Source organism: Vulpes lagopus, chromosome 9 (genome assembly GCF_018345385.1).
Source record: "Vulpes lagopus strain Blue_001 chromosome 9, ASM1834538v1, whole genome shotgun sequence".
Taxonomy (NCBI): Eukaryota; Metazoa; Chordata; class Mammalia; order Carnivora; family Canidae; genus Vulpes; species Vulpes lagopus.
Genome location: NC_054832.1, coordinates 65,684,429 through 65,704,451, shown reverse-complemented (window position 1 = coordinate 65,704,451; position 20,023 = coordinate 65,684,429).

Here is a 20,023-nt window from a genome sequence, read left to right as displayed (position 1 = left end):
CAAAAGCTTATGTTGACCTGGCTAAAAAATATTTCAGACAACTTTTGATAAAAGTTGAGAGGGTTAAAACACAACTGTTTATCTTATAATATGGGGGAGGCATGGTTGTGAGAAGGGAAGATGGAAAATATAAACCAAATTGATGCCTTGACCAATTCTCAGGCAGTTCAATTTTGGCGAAAAGTAGGCATTGAGAATATGAAAATGAATCTTCTTAAGTCTTTCACTGCCTACAAAATTCTCAGAAAACCTTCATGGATACTCAGAGGGACATGCACCAAATTTGGTAACTATTGGCCAATGTACTTGTCTTAGTTTGGGTGGCTATAACAAACTACAACAGACTGGGTAGCTTATAAACAACAGAAATTTATTTCTCACAGTTCTGAAGGCTGAAAATCTAAGATCAGGGTGCCAATGTTGTTGGATTCTGGTGTTGCAGACTGCCAAATTTCTGCTGCATTCACACATACTGGAAAAGAGGTTCTCTGGCCTCTCTTATAAGGACACTAATCCTATGTATATTAAGGCTATATCCTCATAACTCAATTACCTCCAAATATTATCATAATCGAGATTAAATTTCAACATATGAATTTTGGGAGAGACACAAACATTTAGTTCAGAACAGTACTCAAACAATTAGAAGAAGCAATTAATTTTAATGAATTGATGGTTTTAAGAAAACAACAATTCATGCAAATAATCTAATAATGTGCACACCGAGAATGAAAAGTGTGTTAAAATGTTATTCATCAATGAGAATAGGTAGGAATTGGGCATAAATTACACTCTTATAATAGAACATTTAATGGAAACTGCAAAAGTCATTTTTAAAAAATTCTAAATTTTTTTGCTTTTAAATTCCAACTTTTTATAATAATACTCAGCTCATCTAGCTTATATTATTTGGGATGTTTAACAAAAATTACCTCAACTATTTAGATTTAAAAATGTAAGTTTCTCTTTAAATCTTAAAGGCAGGAAGTATTTTTAGAGGTTGGGTATACCTATTCACTCATGTTGTTTCATCATTTTGCAAATAGTTGAATGCCTACCAAGAGCTCAATGCAGAGCCAAGCACAGGAAATGTAATGGTGAGCGAAATTAGAAATGGTCCCTGCATCCGTGGAGATATAGTCTAAAACATTTGACTAAAGCAAAAAGAACCATAATTTAAGCAGGAAATTGAGATTTATCTGCAGAAGATACATTACCTTGCCAAAAAAGAAGACAGGATCTAGAGCTTCTCTGTGGCTTTCAACTTCAGGAATCTGAGAGCCCTCTTTTTAAGATGACTTCATGGGATCAACCAGCCACAAATATCAGCATGTATAGATCTTTGCTCTAATTTAAATCCCTCCGGTGGTGGCTGGATGGCTCAGATGGTTGAGTGTCTGAGCTTGGTTTCAGCTCAGATTATGATCTCAGGGTCAGGAGTCTATTTGAGATTCTCTCTCTTTCTACCTCTACCCTTCCCCCCACTCATGCAGTTTCTCTCTCCAAAATAAATAAGTAAATCTTTAATTTAAATCCCTCAGAGGTGGATATGGCTGATGTAGCTTGTAGTTCCCACTTTTGGGAATAGTTATATAACTGTAATTGGTAACTGTACCATAATCACAAAGAATTAAGTTCCCTAAAGTTTAAAAAAAAAAAAAAGGAGACGAAGTCTGAGGGTCTATTGGAAGAAAGAGAGAAAGTATATTGAGGTTAGGAGTGTCCTTTCCAGTTTTCTACCATGAACCAAAATCTGTATCTGGTTCATCTTCCTATATAAAAGTTACCTTATTAGTTTCTATTAGTTTAAAATTTTAAACTCTGATTCGGCACCCACAGTGGTGTTCTCCTTCCCTCCCATCCCCTTTCCTATTCTCTTCTTTTCTTCTCCTGTTCTCTCCTATTTCTCTTTCTGCCTCATTCACTTTTTCTTTTTTTTAATTTTTTAATCTATCTTAGGTAAAGAGAGTGTGCATGAGTTGGGGGAGGGACAAAGGGAAATAAGCAGACTCCCCACTGAGCACATAGCCCAACGCAGAGTTCTATCTCACTACCCCAAGATCATGACTGGTGCTAAAACCAAGAGTCAGATAGCCAACCACCCAGGCACCACTTCTTTTTTATATAGCCATATTGAGCAACTTTCCTTAGAGTACCCTTAATCTTTATATAAAACTTATTTAAAAGTCAACATTGTAACATTTTCCTACACTTAAAATAAATAAAATGGAGTTAGAATAATTTATAGCTTTGTAAATAGATGTACATGCACCCATGCATATATACACATATATATGTACATTTGCTATACACTGAACACATGAATACAATTTTCACTGTGTAGTGCATTCATAGAGAAACGGCTCAATCACCAACCAGTGCCTGCACTTTGTAACAGCTCCACTTGTGGCCTATTAGTGTCTAGAGTGGAAGAGATGCTTCATGGGAACTTAAGAGCTTTAACAAATTGAGGATAGTTCAAGGAAAGCAGTGGGATCCAGCAAATAAAACATTATTTTCCATATATTACACCCTGTGGCCATACAATGTTTTCTTTTTACCCTGATGTCATCAAAAAAATTTATGCGTTTATATTTTGCCCTATTTATAACCTATTACAGTAGTTCTGGAGGCTAATTAATTGACCTCAACTTGGAACTTTTGCACTTTCTTTTACTATTTATCCATAATGACAAATTTCAGACATTGAATTGATATTACATTCCTTGGTTTAAGGCTCATATTTAAAACCATTGTTTGTTTTCTCTGTCCATGGGATCTTAATATGCATGGCATGTTTCTCCTGAGTGGCGGCCAAATTTCCCTCAGGCTGGACTTTTAACTATCGGTGGCAAGCCTGTCTGGATTTGCAGTCACATGGGCATCTGGTCATGCCTCGGTTTCAGCTGTTCTAGAATAGAGGCCTGTTAGTTGGTTGTCAGCCATTCCTCACATCGTGCATCAGTCTCAGGTGTCCTTAACAGAACATGTCTCTTCTGGGTGCCCTCAAGAGATTAGTCTTTACAGGCAACCTCTGGACTCACTTAAAATTCTCATTTCTGTTTCTAGGCTTTTGATGATGTGAAACTAAAAGTTGCTAATTTTTGAGGTTGCCTTTTGTCTAGTATAATTTCTCATGGCTCTGGCCCAAACAATATTGAAATAAGTCATATTATAAAATTAAAGAACATTTGGAGCCCTCTCCATTTAAACTGTAAAGCATTTTTTTTCAAAATATATACTATGTAACGAATTGAAGTCTTTAAAATTATGCTCTCTTACCCCACATATGTAAGTCGCATGATTGTGCATAGTATATAGTCTATATTTTAAATCAAACCATTTCAAACATATTCTTAAAGTCTGGTGAAAAATCCATTTGTTTTCATAGGATATGGTTTAAAAGAGTAAAACAGATAGCAACTTTATTTATAGAAATTAACAGCCCACTGGTGACACATAAGACAAAACGAGTTTCTTACTGAAATCCATGACGAGTTCTCCGTGCACTGGAACCAATATTTGTGTTGCTGGATATTTCTTTGGTAAAGCTGGCCTCTCTCTCCAGCTCTATTACCCAGCCTTCCCAGAGGAGTCCAGGGTAGCTAGAGGCTTAGAGCACAAGTGCTAATATGGTTACAGTGACAAAGGAGTACTTGGAAGTTATTCTGCTTTAAGAGCAGAGCACAACGGAGGGAATGCTTGATTACTGTGGAAAAAGAGTGTGAAAAGTGAGATGTGCCAAGGAAATGGCTTGGCTTTTCTAGATTTAGTGCCAACTTTTTGTTGTTGTTGTTAAGACTTTGTAAAAACAATCATTCTTATGGGTGTTTTGCTTTTTTCCCCTCATTTTTGTGAAATTCTGCACTTCTATCCATTAAAAAATAAATGAAAAGTGAACATAACATGTAACTGTTGTCTCCAGATCACAGATTCTCACAGTGTTCTATTCACATACTTAAATTGATTTAAGAGATGCTATTTTAAAGAATTACTGATAGGATGTCAATGTCTATGCAACTTGCAAGATGAATTAACAAAGTAAGTCATTCAATATGACTATGGCTTTCTGGTTGTCAGGAAGGTATTTCATTTGCTCTCTGTATGGCTTCGTCTTATCTCTTTACTCTTTTGTTTGAGCCTTTGAGAAAATTTACCAAAATTTTATTAAGGGAAAAACAATTGTCAGGAACTTACCATTACCTTTGGTGAATGGAATGGCCCTTGTCACGTATGATAGGAAAGGCTGACAAGGCAGTCTACCCAGAACACTAGCTTTAGTAACTTGCACTGTTTTAGGCAACAGTGTGGTGACAGTTTTCCTTGATAAACTTATTTAAATTATGAAAGCCAGTAGTTATTACTTGAGAATAAAATTACAAGTGACTATTATTTTCTTCTTAATAAATTGTTGCATTTTGTGAATATCTTCAATGAGTTTGAATTTCTTTTAAAAATCATAAGAAAGTAACTTTAAAATTAAAGTAACTATTTTTAAGGTTAGTAGTTTACATTTATATCAATGGTTAATAGCTTAATTTGGCTCATATGAGTTAAAGAGGAGAAAATGTTTTAGGAATTGACATATTCAGAGTAAGAAAGATTAGAAAAATATATATATACCAAAATATGAACAGTGGCTAGTGGGGTTTAAATTAGTTAAAATATTTTTTTACTTGTCTGTATTCTCCAAAATTTCTCTTGTTAGCATGTAATACTTCTATAATTAGAGAAAGAGGTCCTTAAAGGCATTACTGAGGACCGTCTGCATTCTGTAGGTCTTCAATTCTGCTTTTATCAACCCTATGGTTCCTTTCTGTTTGCACCACAGAAATAAATAAAAGCTTGGAAATCTCACTATACCATGTTGCTATACTAGAGCAAAATGCAGAAAAATTTTAGCTTTACAGATGGTACTTAAGAATGTAGAAAAACCACTTGTGTCAAGTCACTCATGCCTGGAAATATCTTGCCAACCTGCCTATTCATGCCTCCTTCACTGGAAGTAAAATTCTGCCCCTAAAGCCTACAATTTCACATTTCAAACTCTTATTTTAAAAAAGCAACTAGCTGTCATTTCTTTATTTGAATCATTATTGCTTTACTCCTAACACCTAAATTATTTCAGTTCACAGAAACACTAGTGACATGGGTGTGGGATGGGGACAGTATGATCATTTTTGGAACATGGAATATTCTAATGAATAAAGATAAATCTGAATGGAGCTCTGCTGTGTGGCTGGGGATTTATGAGTATGCTGTGGATACCTAGAGGTAAAGAGGAAAGCCCGAAAAAGTCTAAGATATTTATGGAATGAGGAGGGCACATCGAAGCAAACCTCACTGATTTTAGAGTTCATTTGCCAGGCAATACACTCTTGGGAACACAATATATAATATTGTGTGGATCTATAGGTTCTTATTTCAAAAACCCAAGGAGAACCCAGATAAACAAACACCTCCCCTCCAAAGTCCTTTAGAGTCTATTGTCTGATCATTGAACTGACTCTAATACTTAACCAAAGTAGAATACCTTCAGCAGAAGTAATGTTTTTAAAGATCAAAGCAAGGAATGGGGAGTGACTGCTAATGGGTATGAGGTTTCTTTTTGGGGTGATACAAAAGCTCTAAAATTAGATAATGCTGATGTTTGCACAACACTGTGAGAATACTAAAAACTCCTGAATTGAAAGGTTGAATTTTTGATGTATGAATTTTGCCTCAATGAAACTGTTAATAAAAGTGCCCTTCCCTTCTCCTTCCAAAATGATACAAATAGTATTTTACATTTTAATGAAGAATAAATAAATTAATAGAGTTCAGGAAGGAAAGCAATTTGAGCATGTGATTGGAAGACAGAAAGGTGACTCTCCAAGGTGCAAAGTTGAAACTAACTAGAAAGCGGTGATGACTGACACTTGACTTCTACTCACCATGGCAAAGCTGAGAAAGACTAGTGGTTGCCATATGGAGCAATAGAACACTTTTGACTGGCCCTCTGATAGAAAAATCCAGTGTCTAGTGGGCCTCAGTAGGCAATGTAAATGTGTGGAGAAGTTCCACAGTGAATTGCAGTTAATGCTCCTTGTAAATGGGGGCAGCACTGCTGAGCTGTAAATTATTATCATCAAGTAAAAGTGCAGGATCATTTTTATTTCAGATTTTTCAAGAAAAAAATAGCCATTTAGAATTTTATGTTTTATCATCTTATTTTTGAATGTTGTTGGCAAACAATTAAGAAGTGGAAAAAAATTTAAAAATCACAAGTGAAAACCCTCTTGCCTGGGAATTCTGGAAATATCACACAGGTGTCCCGAACCCCAGGATTAAGCACCTGGACTGGTTGAGGAATTGAAGGGAGCAGAGGAACATTTCCAGAATTCCTACCTGAAAATCCAGTTGTCTCAGCACCATTTATTGAATGAACTTTCCTTCTTCTGCCACATATCGAGTTCCATATATGCAAAGATCTTTTTTCTGGACATTCATTTTTTTTTTTGCATCGGTTAATTTGCCTATCCCTGAACTACTACCAAGTGTACTAATTCCTGTTGCTGTGTAATATATCCTGGTACCTAGCAGGTGAGTACATTTTTTTCTTTTAGAAGTGTCCTGGCAGTCTTAAACATTATATGGTCTCATTCATTTGGGGAATATAAAAAATAGTGAAAGGGAATAAAGGGGAAAGGAGAAAAAATGGTTGGTAAATATCAGAAAGGGAGACAGAACATGAGAGACTCCAAAGTCTGGGAAACGAACAAGGAGTGGTAGAAAGGGAGGTGGGCGGGGGTTGGCGGTGACTGGGTGATGGGCACTGAGGGGGGCACTTGATGGGATGAGCACTGGGTGTTATTCTGCATGTTGGCAAATTGAACACCAATAAAAAATAATAAATTTAAAAAATAGAAGTGTCCTAGCAGGCTTAATACTTTATTTCCTGATGTGTGTGTGTGTATGTATATGTACATACACATACGTATATATATATATACATATTTTATATATAGTATTTTAAAAACAAAATCAAATTTATAGAAAGTTGCAAGTACACTACAAAAAACATGTTTTGTTCTTGAATAATTTGAGAAAAACTTAGAAACTTTATGCTTTATCACACCCGAACATGTCTGTTTCCTACAATGACATTTCTCCTATATAACCTCAATACAACTATTGAAATTAGGAAATTAACATTGATACATAACTGACATCTAATCCAAATACCTCTTTAAAGTTTTTCAATTACCCCAGTAACATCCTCTATAGTGAAAGGATTCATCTCAGAATCATGTTGCATTTTGCTGTCATGTCTTTATTTAGACTCTTTCAGTCTGGCATAGTTCCTCAGTGCTTTCTTAAATTTTATGACTTGGAAAGATTATTGGCCGTTTATATTCTAGAATATTCCTCAAATTTGCTCTGTTTTGTGATTAGATTCAGGTTATTCTTTGACAAGAATATTGCAGAAATGATGCTGCACTATTCTTATTGCGTCCTATCAGGTGGTACATGACTTGTATTATTTTTTAGATGTTTTATAGCTAATGTTCATGTCACTTTACAGATGATGTTTACATTGATCAGTTTATTAATGTAGTGTATGCAGTCTTCTCTCTGTAAAGTAATCCGTTTTCTTTTGTCATTAGAAGTATTATTATACTTGGAACTTGGAAACTATGTAAAAATCATGTATCTCATCAAAATTTTAATTTGTTCATTTACATCAGTGTATACTTATATCTATTTTATTTTTGTTTAGTTTTTTTTTAAAGGTTTTATTTATTTATTCATGAGAGACACAGAGTGAGAGGCAGAGAAACAGGCAGAGAGAGAGAAGCAGGCTCCTCGAGGAAAGCCCTATGTGGGACTCAATCCCAGGACTCTGGGACCATGCCCTGAGCCGAAGGCATATGTTCAACCAATGAGCCACCCAGGTGTCCTATGATTCCTATTTTAATGGAAGATGTGTCTTCCATTATCATCTCTGTCTTAATACTCAAATTATCCAGTGTTTGGCCAGTGGAAGCTAATTTATAATGGATCCCTTATTTTTTTGATACCTCCTTATCATTTTTTGACCATTTCTTTGCTTTCTAGCATACAGGATGTTCCAGGCCTATCTTAAACATGCTTTGCCTCAGCCCTCCAAGAAACTATGGTTCCTTTAGGGGGAGGATAGTATTTGGCAGCCAAGTTGTGACTGCTAAGTGCCCAGTGTTGTTGGGAAGTTGCTGCTCTCAGGTCATCTCAGGTATGTATATTGAACACCGTGGGTTCACACCAATAACTCCCATTCCAATCCAATACTGCCGAATTATTTCTAGCTTTCTGTCTTTCATATTTGTATCTCCCTTTTGCAACTCTGAGAATTATAGTTCCCATTAGCCTTAATATATTTACTTACTTGATTAATTCTCCTGTCTGCAACCAGTTTTTCACTGCTGCTGCTACTTTATCCTTCCCACAGATTTCTTCTTTGCCACCATCTGAGCTCCCTAGATCAAGCTACCGTATTGCCACCACGACAACACCTTTTTCCCTTTGTTTATCCGGCAGGACTACAATGCAGAGTAGAAGCCCTCCTGGCTCCAATACCTCATTTTGGTTGCATACTTCATTTCCCTAGGGCTTTGACACTCTGTGTCCAAGCTGTCCCCCTAAGGAACATTTAGCTCTCATCTTCCCTCTTATGTCTTATATAATATTGTTAGTAGTCTGGTTGAGTATTTTGTTTTTGTTTAATCCCATACATTAGACATTTTTGTTTTATATTAGAAATGTTTGTTTCAATTTACATGCATGTTTATCATTCTATTTGCACCATTACTTCCTATGTCTCAGACCATCCTTCTAGCATGATTACTCTTGTTAAAGTAGATTCTTTCACAGTTTACCCAAAGCAAGTTTCTTGGTGGCAAAATGCTTCAGTACATACCTAATTTCTTTTAAAATTTTTCCCTTAGGATTATTATCTGATTTAAGAACAATAATTTTGCTAGGTTGGCAATAGTTTTCCCTCAACAGTTTATAGGTACAATTTACTGTCCTCTAGTTTCCGTTACTGTTAAATAGTTTCAGGTGATTGGGGCACCTGGGTGGCTCAGTTAAGTATCCGACTCTTGATTTCAGCTCAGGTCATGATCTCAGGGTCTAGAGATTGAGCCTTATATTGGGCTCTACCCTCAGTGTGGAGCCTGCCTGAGATTCTCTTTCTCCCTCTCCCTCTGCTCCTCCTCTCCTTCTCTTTCTCTCTCTTAAACAAAAAGAAAAAAAGTTTGAGATGATGTAACTATTGTAGTCTTTTATAATATGTCTTTGCTTTCAGGCTGCTTAAAATATTTTCTTTTAGTCTTTGATGTTCTGGGTTTTCAGTTTCAGTGGCATACATAGAGGTGTTAGTTTTTCTTTACCTGTTGTTATCTGTGGAATCATGTTTATTCATTCTGGAAAATTTTATTTAAATCTGTTTTTCTCTCCGTTCTCCAGTTTTTTTTTTCCTTGTGAGACTTTAAACAGGTATGTATCAGTTTTTTTTATTCTGTCTACTATATGTCTTACTATCCTTCTATATTTTCCATCTCCTTAATTACCGTACGTATACTCAGATAAATTTTTCAGATATATTGTCCAGCTCATTACTTTTCTATTCAAATAAGTCTCATCTGCTGTTTAACTGGGCATTGAGTTTTTTCTTTCAATTATTATTTTTCACTTTTAGATATTCCATTTCTTAAATATCTGTTCACCTTTTCAGGGTTTTCCCTGTGGTATACTCATCTTTGTAATTTCATCATGCATTTCTTTTAGCATTTTTGTTATTTCTGCCCTTATATTTGTTACCTTATTTTAAATCACACATTTGCTGAGTAGAGAATTCTAGCTTGATAGTTTTCTCTCAACACATTGTAGATATTATTCCATCATCTTTGCTCTATTATTCATCTGGTTTTAATTACATGTTGTATATGACAATTTCCACATCTGTTGTCCTTGTATCTGAATTTGTTATTTCTCATTTTTTTTTCTTGACTGTCATTCATAACTTGCCTGCTCCATAACTTGCCTAGTTTGGCAAACTTTGTTTATGAGGTCATACTTGCTTTTAATTTGTGGCAGTCCAATAGTCCCAACATCGAGACTTTTCTTCAATGGCAGCCTGAAGCAGCTCCCATCCCTAGAAACACTTCAACTCTCAGAAAAGAGTTGCAGACGATTTGTTTCAAAGATCTTGTGTTACCCGTACTGTGACATCAGTTCAAAACCACCCCTTCTGCTACCTGCAGGTCAGGGTGATTTCTCTGTCACTCTGACTCCCTACTGTTTGACCTTTGGTTTCTCTGGTCTGGCTTCCTTGCCTCTATGACTTTACTCTTCACCTCTTTGGGACTGCTTGGGGTGGTCAGAGTTTCTCTTTGGTGTTCTAGAGGGGGCCTTTTATACCTGTTGGCCCTAGGAAGTGGAAACATAGGATCTCTGCACCAGATGCTGCCCTCTTTCTGCTTGACCGCATTCCCATTTTTTGCCTGTTTGCTTGCTTGCTGGACATAGGAGGTCCACAGACCTCTCCTAACATACTATAAAATAAGGAATGCATCCAAGAGCCCATTACATCTGTTACCTAAGTAACTGATTAATTGGTAATTGGGAAGATTACTCATGATTGGAAAAGGATTCGAGGTAACTAACTTTCATTTTACAGGTTTTTTTAAATTAATTGATAGTTTTTTTAAAGAAATCTCCTAATGACTAAATTTATCTAAGCTTACTGATGTAATGGTATATTTCTCTCTATATATATATCTATATTTATATCTATACATACACACATATACATATGAATGGATATATAAGTAAAATAGAAAGGAATATTGGGTGTTGCTATGCTTAAATTCTTATTAAAATTTCAAATACAGTTATTTTTTACTAGTCCTTTATTCTTACTTTTGTAAATCATGTATAAAAAGGCCAGTTGGATCCAGGAGGTAAATAGTGATCATGATTTTTCCTATTTTATTAAGGTTAAACATTCTTTTTTATCCCTTAGAAGTTTCAAAGATGTATTTTTAAATTTCTATTGTCCCTCTTACAACTTTTATTAGAATAGAATATGCCTTTATTTGGTCCCTCCTTTATTTTTCTGTTTTTTGGTTTCTCTTCTTCAGGTGTCAACTATCCCTTGGTCCATCATTGTCCTCCATTTCCATATATTCAGTCTCTTGTTTTCCATCCACCCTCTTCCAATCAGCAGCTCTTGGGTTCACTAAAAATGCTCTTAAGCCTTTTGCTACACCATTAATGAAATTTTTAGCAATCTATTTTCTTCTTTTTTGTTACTATTTTAGTTTTATTTCTTTGATACTATTTTAGTTTTGAATGGGGATATTTTGGTCCTTAATTCTTCATTTTTTTTTTACATCAATGTACTGTTTTATCATCTCATATTTGATTTCTTTCCTCAAAGAATTATCACTCTCTTTGGGAGGTATTAATTGTAGGAATTTTCCTCTATTTTCTGAATTTATGTATTATTTCTGAATGAAATAATATATAATTTTTGCTGATTTTTTCCCTATTTTTTTCTGTTGTAGGAATTTTACTTATTGCCGTACTGTTTTCTTTTTGTCACAAATATTTCATAAGAATGATTCTCTATGGGGGATCCCTGGGTGGCTCAGCGGTTTAGTGCCTGCCTTTGGCTCAGGGTGTGATCCTGGAGTCTCAGGATTGAGTCCCACATCAAACTCCCTGCATGGAGCCTGCTTCTCACTCTGCCTGTGTCTCTGCCTCTCTCTCTCTGTCTCTTATGAATAAATAAATAAAATCTTAAAAATAGTTTTTAAAAAAACAATTCACTATATCTTTTTTCCAAGATTTAATTGCTTAAATAGGAAAATATAAGGTTTTTAACCTGTTACTTATAAAAAATTTCAAATATTTTTATGTTAACATGTTCATGTTTTATAAAATACAATAGACATCTCAAATTTGAAATAAATGGAGTGTATATTTTTATTAATTTTAGCATTCATTTTTCTCCATCTTCATTCATCTTCCTGGGTCTTTTGCACAAAATTCCTTACCATTATAGTACCTAATGGCCCTGAGCAGTCATGACTCTAGAATCTTATCATGTCAACTATAGTATCTGGCAACCAGTGTGGCAGCTAAAAGGCCAGGCATGCTAATGCTGTTTGTGATGACATTTTAGTCAGCCTCCTTTGAAAGCTAAAGTCTAACTATTTATATTTTCAAGGTCACTGACTTTGTCCTCAGCTTTTAAAACATCAGCACAAGCATGTTTGAAATTTTGAAAAGTTCTAACTTAATTACATGAGTAAATTAATAACACTAGAGATTATTATTTTTTAAATATTTTGTTTATTTATTTGACAGAGATAGAGAGAGAGTGCAAGCGAGCACAAGCAGGAGGAGTGGCATTGGGAGAGGGAGAAGCAGGACCCTGGGATCATGACCGGAGCCAAAGGCAGACGCTTAACCTAGTGAGATGCCCAGGCACCCCGAGAAAGTGAGAAGTTATTATTAAAAAAATTATATATACATTTTAAATAAACATAAGTATAAATTGAAAGGTTTGTTTATATTTGTCAGTGTGTGCAAAATATATATTATATATATATAATCAAGCAGGAACTGATTTTGCTTAAGACAATGCTCAGCACATAGTTGGTTTAAGTATTTAAGTATTTAAGGATCTCTCATTCATTCATTATGGACAGCAGTAAAAATAAACAGAAGCTATTATGAGGCTCTAAAATATTTGTTTCAAATATGAATAACTAATTAAATTAGAATATTTTCAAAAATTAACCTTTTTATTTTGTGATAATTATCAATTCACATGGAGTTATATGAAATAATATAAAGAGATCTTCTGTATCCTTTACCCAGTTTCCCTCAATGGTAACATATTGGACACTATAGTACAGTATTACATCCAAGACATTAACATTGATGCAGTCAAGATATAGATCAATTCCATTGCATAGGATCTCTGTTACCCTTTTATAGCCTCACCCACTTCCCCCCACCAACCATTCTTAACTGAACAACCATTCATCTGAAAGCAGAGAAAATCCAACTCTCAGCTGATCTCATGAGAGAGGGCTCCAGCTTCATTACTTCATCTAATCCTAATTACCTCCCAAAGGCCCCACCTCCTAATACCATCACATTGGGAGGGTGAGTAGGGTTTCAGTATATGAATTTTGGGGAGGATACAAACATCCAGTCCATAATCAGTACCAATGAGACAGGGAAGTGTACCTCACACACAATGGAAAGTGAGAGGAATCATTATTTGTTGAATGTTTATACAAACTGTCACAATCTCCTTTAATAATCTTATTCCAGTGATGAAGGGGAGGAAAAGCTAATTCATATGCCAACTGTCACTTTCCAAATGTACCAGAGTCTTTTCCCTTTCTAGCCAGTTATTTAGAATGCTGCTGCCAACATCTAATGTTAGCTCCTAAGTTAACCATTTGCTAGCTATTCCCTGACCTTTCTCCTCATGTATGATTTCAAAATGGCTTTTCCACATTTGACCTTCTTCATTTTCTGTATTTCTTTTAGAGAACAAGCTATTTTCTCTATCTTTCTTTGCATCAAAATACAAGCACTAATATTGACATCCTGTTACTCTTTAATGAGTATAAATGTGAGGGAGGAGGGGGGTATGTATTTTTAAATATTGTCTTCAACAATGCCTTCTTTCTGAACCTTCCCTTCTGTTTTAACTACTATGGAAATATAGTGATTAGGATTTCATAACTGTTGTATAAAGAACTTTGCCATAGTCACATCAAATTAAGTATGTATAAATCTCTTAATATTCTTAATATTCTGTGCCACATAACACTTACCTACATATGTGGACTAGAAGATTTGGAACATGAGGAAATATACATTGTTTTGGATAGATGTTCTGTTGGAATTTTTGATATGGTGACAAAAAGAGTTCCTAAGAGTTCCTCTAGAATCATTACACCCAAATTTAGTTATTTCTTTTTCTTGCCTTGTGCACATTTCCATATACTTTACTTCTAAATCTCTAAAAGCGTTTCCCTATGTTGAGATGCTATGAAAACTTATGGGATCAACTTATTGTGGGAAGTAGGAAAAAACCTGCTATTTAATTCACCTCTGATACTTCCCAGATGTTTCATCTTGGAAAAGTCCAGAGCCTTGAAGAGAATGTTTTCCGATATGTACAGTGGAACTAATGATATTTGCCTTACTGGATTATTGTGAGGTTGCATGAGATGGTGCATTCTAAACTCCTCCGTGAACATCTGTTCAATTATAGATTATTTAAATATATAAATTGAATTGAAAGGGAACTGCTCATGTATTTACAGACTACCTTCCAACTCCCTGGAGCATGTGAATATATCCTTTATACAGTAAAAAGTAAAAAGATGTAATTAAATTAAGAATCTTGAGAAAGGAAGATTATCTTGGATTCAGCTAAGCTTAGTGTAATCACAAAGATCTTTATAAGGGAAAGAGGGACACAGGAGAGTCAGAGAAGAGATATGACAATAGACGCATAGGTCAGGGTAATGTCATTCCTAACTTTGAAGATGGAAGAGGGTCACAAGCCAAGGAATGTGGGCAGCTTCTAGAAGCTGGGAAAGGCAAAGTATGCATTCTCTCAGAGTAACTCTATGCTGCTGAGAACCTGGTTTTTCCTCAGTGAGATAATGGTAAGATAATACACTTGGATTGTGTTAAGCCATTAAACTTGTGTTCCTTTGTTAAAACAGCAATACGAAACTGATAAAGGTTTGCATCATTCATTCACTCTATAGTTTTTCTTCTTTTCTCTTGATCACAGGTTCTGTTTACCTTAGATTCAGATTTCTTAGACACAGATTCCTTGGTGATTGCTTTCCACACTGTCCTATGGCATCCTCCATGTTCTTACACACAAATTCCTTTTCCTCTTCTCTCTTCTACAGATAATCTATCTTGGTTTTTCTCCCTGATATATACTTTATAACACTTCCTGTCAAAGAACCTCTACTTAAGACAGAGAAGAAAATTTACTATGCAGGTGGTCTGCTGGCTCTGAACCTCCCCACAGAAACAATGATATCTCTTTTCATGCTTTAACTTCAAAATCAAGAAAAAGTTTAATACTATTAAAGGCAATAATATTTTAAATATCTTAGCTCATATGATTTTCTGCTCCTACCTGCCCTTATGAGTAGAACTGACACTCTATGAAGGTATGTCTTATTCATCTTGAACCTTCCTTTCCTCCTGACACAACACCTGAATTTCTTTGGAGAGACTCATCCTTGAAGAGGCAGACCATACACCACAACCGAGATTTCCTTTGGGGCATTTGTTCATCAGGACAACTGAATTTTAGTCTCCATTCTGTCATTGCCTCCATGTTGAACCTGAGCAGTTACTGAAATGGCCACCAGGTTCAGGCTGGACAGGAAGACCTCTGAGCCAAGCCATCCCAACAAGGGATGTTGGGAGATTAGAACCCTTGTGAAGAAGAATAGGCACAAAAGCAATGAGGGTCTGGAAGGTGGTGGGCAAAGAAGGAGTTAACAGAGAGGACATTTAAAAAATTCAAGCTCTCAGAAGTTAAACAGTCTGAGGGATGTTCAGGTCACAGGTTGGCCAATGGGGAGGCAAGTTGTGTGGAAGAGTAATGAAGTTTACCAAAGTTCTGATGTTTGAGGCTGCTGTGAAGCAGAATCCATAGGCAATAGTTGGTTCATATATTGAAGGACAGTTAAACTTGATTTTAGCCTATTTGTAATGGCTGTTTTATCACACTTCTTAGTCAGTTGCATGAAATCATTTCAAAGACTCCAGTTTCTATAATGTATTGCAATTTTGTCCCAAAGTATTTTTTTCTTCTCATTTCTCACCACTGCCTACTTCATATAATAAGGAGGTTATAAGAATGAGAGAGGAAATCTAACCTTTTGAAAGTCGATCAGTCTAAAGAAAACTTCTCTCCATCTGGCATGCAAACACCTGTAATAACCATTTGAAAGCAAATACACCCAGCTTATTGAGGAGTAGTAACTCAATGAGGTGCAAACAGTAAATGGTTTCATTTTTCTCCAATCACTGCCTTTAGCAGTGCTGTTTGAAGCTCTTTCAGGTCTTTTAATGGCATCTGCTACAAATTTTATAGTTTGGGTGTCAAACTATAAAGTTTGTGTGTTACTTTAGGGCATAAAAGTTCCAAACCAGTTTAATCCAATTTAAACCTTTGGTCTTACATTCAATTTTATGCTCTCTTCTTTCCTTCTCCCCAGGGCTCACCAGGGCTCACCAATGAGGGAGATCAATGGGGATGGACAAGGTCTGCTCCTGAGACACCTCTTTTCTTTTATCTCTCCCCACCAAGTTCCTTACTTTTTCCTGGTGTTAAGGCTGGAAAAGGGCAGGATTGATGGAAAGTATGCATGTATCATGAGAATCTGGTATTGCACTCTTACCTTCAATCAGGCATGGTATAGGAGGCCATCAGTACTCTCTGTGTGGGAAACGTCTAAATGCTGATCCTTTTTTGGTGCCCTGTCTCAGGTAGGGAATACACTCCTCTTCACTCTCATACATAAAACTGGGGATGGAAATAGAGGCAGTCCTGCCAAATGCTTTCTCCCTTTCTCCTTGGCCTTCAGTTTACAAAGCCAAGTAGAGAATGGGTTCTGGGGTGATGGCTAGATATAACAAGGCCAGTTTAGTTACTTCTAGCAAGACTGGGAAGAGGACAGTGTAGGACCTCAATTCTTTGATACTCAATTATTGATATCCTTATCTTCAGCTTTTGTTCCCAATCTTCAATTTCAGGATCATAGGAAAAGGTCTTTTAATGTTCTGTTACCAAGACAGAAGAGTTAAAATAACTATTATAGGTTAAGCTCTCTAAAAGCAGATGCTGAGATACAGTTTGGGGGTATAAGATATTTATTGGAGATCAACATCTATGAAAGAAAGGGGGAGGGAGTAGATTTGAGCAGAAGAAGTCCAATGGCAATGTAAGACCAAGAAACTTGGTCATTCCACTGGGAACTCAAGATTACAGATTAACCATCAGAGTGTCCCTTGCTGAGTCAAATTATCCAGGCCATTATATCCCTATCTCACATAGTCACTAAATGTGAACAACTTTGGAAGTATGTGCTCTTGGGAGAGGGCCTCTCTGAAACTGAGACAGACTTTAAAGGAGTTGAGACCTGGAGCCTGTAACTGACCACATTCCCCACAGCTGGGCACAGGTGCTCCTTAAAGGGAGGCTCTGGGTCGTACTGTTCTGTATCTGCCATAAAAAGCAAATAAAATCCACCTGCTGCCCCAAATTTTGCTGATATGTATATGAAGGATCAAATGCAAGAATATTTACTAAAAACAATTCTTAGGATAACTTTGATGTTTTCTCTTGCTATCTATGGAGAAGTAAATTTATAAGTTAGGCATCATTAGAGGTTAAGAAGTAAGGAGCATGGTCAGTGTGACTGGGGAGATGATTTCCCTAAAATCTGAAATGGTAAAGTAGAATCATCATATTAAATTCTCTGGAAGATGGGAAGTTACCTGAGTTTAACTAAACATCACATAGCACATCTCTTAGGAATTGGAGAAACAATCATTCTTTCAGTTTTCTAGGGAATGGCTAGCAGTCATGAAAGTGATGAAAGTCATCTTCACACAGTCTTCAGTGGTAGTCACTGGGGGAATAAAATAAGCATATTTTTCAGCAAGGCTGACTGATCTTCATCAATTAGAATGTAGATCCCTGCCAAGTAAGGTTGAGGAGAGGAAGATATGAAGATTGTTTATATCCTGTTGTTGATAATCATACAAGCAATTTATGTGATTTGTGTAAGAACAATTGATTTTCATATATTTCCTCCTTGAGTTTTCTTAGATTTCCACAAAGTACTAAATGATCAGTAGAGGAAGATATTTTTGAACAAAGAAACTTAATCCTTTCCAACATGATTTATGAATCACAGTCATTCTATGTAGATTTGACCAAATGTGCTGTTTTTACATGCCTTTGTATATGGTATATTTGTACTGCTCGTAGAATCTCTTGTTGTTTATACACACTTTGTACATTTGTAGATAAAATGCAATACAATGAAATCTAAGGATTCTTATTTTTATATTTGTCTTCTGAGCATCTCCAACTATTTTTTTCACCCAATAACTGAAAAGTGGTCAATTTGTATAAGCAATGGTTACTTTGAGGGAACGGAAAGGGGGGGAGGTGATAAATGACAATGTGTATTTATACATGTCACATGCCTTGAAGGATGCATTAGATTTTTGACAGATTACTGTAAATAAATGAAAGAAACTAAGGAAGAATTTAAAAAAATGGTCAGTTTACTGAGCTCATAAGAGAAGTGATGCCACACAGCGAACCCAGCAAACAGAAATGTAACAACATTCTGAAGCCTCATTAAAAAATGAGTTGCATCTGACAGATGTGTAGTTGTATTCATTTTGAATCTCAGCCATATGGAGACAGAAATCCTACTAAAACAGTTCTGTTTCAAGCAGTTTTATCTATGGAAATGCATCAGAAATAATGAGTCTCATTCAAAATTGAGAGGTAAAATGGGCAACTAGAGTGTTCCTATAAGTTTAAGTGAGATGTCCAACAAAGAATTGGCAGTAGGGGATAACTGTGTAGATCTCCAGCATATCATTCGGGTTTCTTATGTGTTTTTACTTAGTTTTAATGAAAGTTATGTCCCTGAATATTGACATTATGGTAACTTACTAAAACTTTCATTTTTTTTAAAAGAGGACATAACCCCAAATAGTATTATGAGTAATGATTTTTTTCTGATTGGTTACGTTATGTCAAGGAAAACTTTCTACCTCTCACTGACATAATATCAGAGCATCTTGGCCAGGTGAAGAGTTCTAAGAGCTTCCAAATATCAGGCAGATCAGCTTCTCAGATCCTATCTAAACACTTAAGACTTATAAGAGCAGTGATAGCATTAATTCCAACAGAATTTATATGTTTACTGCTAATAAGTGAATAGTTTAATCAGATATTCTCCTAAAGTAAACTGCTATAAATGGCTATTTTTTCCTCAAATTAGTAGAGTATAAATCATTAGATTAGGCAGGCTAACTTTCCCAAGACCATTAATTACCTCGGATAAAGAGATAACAGAATTTTTTTCTTTCAACAATTTTTTTGTAAATAACATCAAATAAAGCTGTATTTCTGAAGACCTAAATTTAATTTGGGGCTTTTAAAGACTCCTTTTAAGTTTTTAAAACATATTATAATAATAGGTATATATACATATATAAATATATATAAATTTATTGTTACATTTAATATGTATATAAAATACAAATCACACTAAATGCTGACACTGGCATTGTAGGCATAAAATACTTTTTAGAGTTAATTCTTACTCTCTTAAACTTTGCATATAATTTGCAAACAAGAAAAAAATATAAAGTGAGATAGTCTGTGGAGAAATAATTAAAGAAATAGGGCCATTTAGCATCTACCACTAGCCAAGAAGCTTATAGCAAGTTCTTTAGCTTTTCCAATCTGTAAAAGATTGAAAATAATAGAACTCATGCATTTGTGAGATAATGCAAGTGAAGCATTTAACAGAATGCCTAACATGTAGTAAGAACTCAGTAAGTGTAACTTTTTAATAAATCCTCTTACCAGATGTGTAGAATATAAGGAGACAATGACTACATTCTATATTGAATAGATAACTTAGAGCAGTAAGATTTTTTGTATTTTAAATGGGCAGTTTTCCACAGAATTGTCATCTACTTTATAAGAAAAATGGTACTTAATATTGAAACCCAAGAACCTTAGGCAGAAGTAGGATAAATACAACATTGATGATTAGTTCGTTCCTGATATAACACCTGACAAAGTGATAATTTGTTAGTGAGGCCAGTGGATTCTGGGTTTGTAGATGGAGAAATTTTATTTTATATGGATCAAAATAGATCAGATTGTCTAGAA